Raw genomic sequence first — 5,130 nt, forward strand, 5'->3', positions numbered from 1 at the left:
GAGACCAACCTGAGCAAGAGCAAGACCCTGTCTCTACTAAAAAAATAGAAAGAAATTAGCTGGACAACTAAAAATACATAGAAAAAAAATTAGCCAGGCATGGTGGCGCATGCCTGTATTCCCAGCTACCTGGGAGGCTGAGGCAGTAGGATCACTTGAATCCAGGAGTTTGAGGTTGCTGTGAGCTAAGCTGACACCACAGTACTCTAGCCCGGGCAACAGAGTGAGACTCTTGTCTCAAAAAAAAAAAAAAAAAAGAATGTTTTGTGGTTATAGAATTCTGGGTTAACACCTTTTTTCCCTAGCAGTTTCAAAATGGCATTCTAATGTCTTCTCACTTCTGTCATTTCTGCTGACAAGTGATTGTCAGGCTATTGTTCTCCTTTGAAAGTAACATGTCTCCCCCACCTCTTTGGCTGCTTTTAATATTTTCTTTTTGTCATTGGTCTTTAGAAGTGTGAGCATTCTGGGTGCCTAGATGCAGTTTTCTTTTTATTTATCTTGCATGGGGAGGTCAAAAAGCTTTATCAGTTTTGGAAAATTCTCAGCCTGTATTTCTTTGACTGCTGTTTTTGGCCCAATCTTCCTGTCCTCCACTCCTAAGACTCCAGTTATACGTAGGTTAGTTCTGTCCACCACTTCCCACAAGTCTCTTATGTTCTTTGCTGTATTTTCCATACTCTCGCTCTGTTCTTCAGCTTCAAGTTTTTATACTGTTCTATATTGCAGTTCAGTATATCTGTCTTCTTCTAAGTCTAATTGTAATTAACCCATATGCTAAGTTGTTAATTTAAATTATTATATTTTTCAATTCTAAATTTCCATTTTATTAATTCTTATAGATTGCAGAAAGTCTCTATTTTGTCAGTCAAGTCTGTGTCTGATAACACCAATATCTAGGTCGCTAGTGGGTCGGTTTTACTATGTGTGTGTCCCCCACATTCCTGTTTCTTGTGCTTGATAATTTATTATTGAATGCTGAGCATTGTAAATTATAGTGGCTCCGGGAGACACTATGGAGATAACGTCTTCCTCCAGGGAGGCTTCACCGTGTTCTCTGGTAGTTAGAGTGGGAGGAGGTTACCTTAATTCAGTTGGTGTCGGACTGGCTAGAGTCTGGGTTGCAGTTTCTGTAAGGTTCTATCTCTCCCTCTGGTTTGCCTCCATTTCTAGAGCATAGAAATCCTCCAAGGATTCCAGCTGACAGTCTGGTGTGATTACTGGGCTTCTCTTCTTTGGTGGAATCTGAACCCCCAATTTGTATGTCACTAGTGTCATGATACTGTTAAAACTGCTGTCTCTCCTAGGTTTTCTGCTTAGCTTAATAATGCAGCAAATGCCTCTCATAAGTGTCGGAGTCTATTTTTCTGAGTCTATTTTCTGTCCAATATCTTGGCCCCTCAGTCCCAGCTGCTTTTGCAACCTCAGTCCTTAGTTTCTTGTCTCTCCAGCTCCAAAGACTCCGCCGCCCTTTCTGCCTCTTGGCAGTGGCCCCCTGCCCAAATGCTCAGCCTCTTAACTAGAATCAGCAAATTTCCTGAAGGGGAAAATGGCTGACACAGTGCCAGCTCACCTCTTTGTGTGTTCCTTCTGAGATCACAGCCCTTCAAACACGTGTCAACTTTGCAGCTCTCCAATAACTTAAAAAAGAGGTTTTCTGTATTTTATTCAGCTTTTCCAGTTGTTCCTGGCATGAGCATTGGTCTGCCTAAAGCAGAAAAAGATTTCTTTCCTCAGAATTCTTATCCCAGAAAAAGAATTCCCATCAAAGAGTGATTTTATACAGGGAATTAGATTATACAATTCTTAGGAAGGCTGGTGAAGCCAAAGGAGGGGACGGTTGCTTTATCAGTTAGCTACTGTTTGCAATAACGGTGCATAACAATTACCACAGCATCTCAGTGGCATGGCGTAGGGAGCGTTCGTTTCTCATGCATCTGTGGTGTGGGCAGATCCAGGGTAGGCAGTTTCAAGGCGTGGGTCTCTGGGCTCGGCTCCTCACCCAGGCCGGCTCCACGTCTGTTTATTCTGAGCCCAGGCTGAAGGGGCAGCAGCTACCCAGGGGAAGCTCTTTTCGTGGCAAAGGCAGAAGCACAAAAGGCCAAGCCTCAATGTGCAAACACATTTCTACCCTCTGCTCATGTCACATCACCCCATTGGCCAAAGCAAGTCACATGGCCAAGTTCCAACTCTAGGGGCAGGAAGTAAACTCTGTCTTTTTTGGAGAGGAAGTGCAAAGCTACAGGACGATGGCATAGCTACAGGAGGGGTGAAGAAGTCGGGTGGATAACTCACTGTACCATACTGATGTTCCTTAGAGATGGGAACTTGAGGAGCCGGTGCTCGGCTGGGCAGGTGCAGTCACCAAGGAGGACGCCCCTGTGGTGCACTTGCTGGAGCGGCTCATGCTGCTGCTGCCAGTCTGGCATCCCATGATGCTGATGGGCTGTCATTTGCACAGCCATTTGCCAATTATGTTTTTTCTTATTTTTCATTGTGGAATTCTTTGCCCAAATTACTGCAAGAGCCTCGAGCATCCTGCTGTCATGAGTATCGGAGTCGAAGGAAGAAACGGATGATTTTTTCCCATCTTTCTGCTTTCTAGTCTCACCTGGGTGCCTCACATTTGGCAGAATCAACTGGAACTCTGTTTTTAAGAGTGTCTAGGAAATATAACTTCCAGAAAAATGTAATAAAGACCTTTAAAGGGGATAGGAACAGTGCTATGTGCCACCCCACTCTGGGACAAATGTGGGCCACAGGGCCCATAGGTAAGATTCACAGTAAAGGAGAGGCCCTCGAGCTGAGCACTCTAGCTCACTACAGCACCATTCAGAGCCTTTCCTGTCCCACAGGTGACCTCCCTCCCTTACCCCTCCCAGACCCTGCTAGGACGATCAGAAACCCCAGTGAGAAGGAGGAGCAGAAGTACAAAATGGGGGCTAGGAAACAATGCCACAGGCCCACTGCCTGCTGGAGCCTGCCGGGAGGCCAAGTAGGGGAGAAGTGAAGAGGAAGTCCAAACTTAAAATGAAGCTAGAACTTCACTACATGAGATTGGACATTCTAAGTGCTGAACGGAGCCTGTTTTTGTACCTAGAAGTTACAGGAGACATTTTTTGTTACTAAGATAGATCAAAAAAGTCATGGAACAGCCCGGAGATTTTATCCAAGGGGCAGGGAGAAGCTACTTGCAGAGCAGGTTTGAATAGGTGACTAGGAAAAAAGAGTAAAGCAGTTTGCTGGGCACATTCCCTAAGCCTGGCTCTTTCGACATAATGGATATATTTCTCAATTGAATTTAGTATGCCATTATGAAAATGGATTGTGATGCTTGCCTACTGTGTTTTGTCCTAATGTTTAGGACAGAATTATTAGCTCAAATCACCCCCTCCCCCCACTTTTAGCTTTATTTCAAGAAGCACGTTTCTTGTTTCTCGAAGTGGAATGACCGTCAAAGTGAGGCGAGAAGAACTAGTCCTTGAACCGCAGTAGGTCTTCACACACCAGCTTGCTGACCGGCGCAGCAGCCCAGGAGGAGCCTTCCCCGCACGTGGGCAAGAGGAAAGTGACGATGGAAAGGGACCATTTCTCAGGGCCCGCAGCAAGAAAGCGGTGGAGCTGGAATTCTGAATCAGATTCCAGATGCCCAGAAATGTTCCTGTTACTACGTATCGCCAGAGAGACCTCGAAAAAGACGGAGACAACCTGTAGGGCTGCAACATTCCCGCAGCCTGGGGAGGGTCTGTGAGGACCCTTCCCTGCCTGTTAGAGCCCCTCCCGCGTGTGCGTCTTTAGTTGCTGGCGAGGCTGGGCCTTCTCAACATTCCCTCCTTTCCCTGCCTCCTCCCTCCTTCTCTCCCTCTCTTCCATGCTTCTGTGTAAACTGTCGGTTCCTCTCCACTGATGAAGTAGAATCTGGCAAATGATCGGCTTTGATCCCTGTTGGCTCTTTGTTTTTAATAGTCTGTCAAATCTCGCATATGTGCCGAGTGACAAACTTCCCGGGGTGGGGGTGAGCGGAGGGAGTGGGGCGCTGTGGGGACCGAGCCCGAGGGGCCCTGGGGGCTGACTGGCAGGTCAGGCCGGGCCGCGCGGTGGCCTCAGGCCCGCACCCGCCGACGCGGCCCCGCAGCGTGTCTCGGGCGCCCTCTGCAGTTCGCACCGCGCTTGCGGCGAAGGAGGGGCGCGAAGGGGCCTCGGCTGGAACCGCGGCGCAGGCGCGAAGGATGGATTTGCAGCTGCAGAGGCAACGGCGCTGACGACCAGCGCGCCAGCCTTTCCAGAATCCTCCTTTGTACCCCCGTGCAAACACTACCTCTTCTCACCCCACCAAAAATAGCCACTGATCTCATTACCATCGCATTCAGGCCAAGGGATTCAACCGTACCTTAAGGTGATACTACCCTTATTGGCATTAGACAATAAATTCCCCCTTCTTTGCTCAAGCTAGGGTGAGTTGGGTTTTTATCACTTGCAACCAAATCGTGACTAATAATCCCATCCTGCTAGTCCCTCTTTTGCCTTTGCTCTGTATTCCACACACATTTAATCCTGGCACTGATGTAATTTTGTTTAAAATTTACCAGGCTGCCTATGAGCTCATGAAAGGCTTATCTTCTTGTCTTTGTATTCCTAGTGCTTAGCATATGGTAGACTCTCAGCAAATGTCTGCAGAGTGGATCATGTACCCAATTTTGTCAACCCACTTGATGATCAGAACCCCTTCCCACACCACTCCCACCCCCAAAATAACCAAGATGTAAAAGGAGATTTAGCACAGATCTTGCCAGTGGGGAGAAAGGTGAGTGCCTCTAATGCTGTTAGGGAAACAATGCCTTTGGGGAAACTAAGTTAATATCAAGTACAACTGGTTCTCTAAAAATAGGAGAGCTATCCCTGCCCCTGAACTATCAGGAGATGAAGAATGAGGTTTCCCTAAAATGCCCACCATAGGACTGCCAGATATGGGACTGTTGGATTAGCTGACACTCTTATGTTACCCAATTGAGTTTTATGAAAACACATGGAGTAGATTAATTACACTTACCTGTCATCTCAGGATGGGATGGGAGCTGGCTTAGGCCATTCTGGCTGGCATAACAAAATAACTTAAGACTGGGTAATTAA

This window comes from Propithecus coquereli, unplaced genomic scaffold, assembly GCF_000956105.1.
Source record: "Propithecus coquereli isolate 6110/MARCELLA unplaced genomic scaffold, Pcoq_1.0 Scaffold351, whole genome shotgun sequence".
Lineage (NCBI taxonomy): Eukaryota > Metazoa > Chordata > Mammalia > Primates > Indriidae > Propithecus > Propithecus coquereli.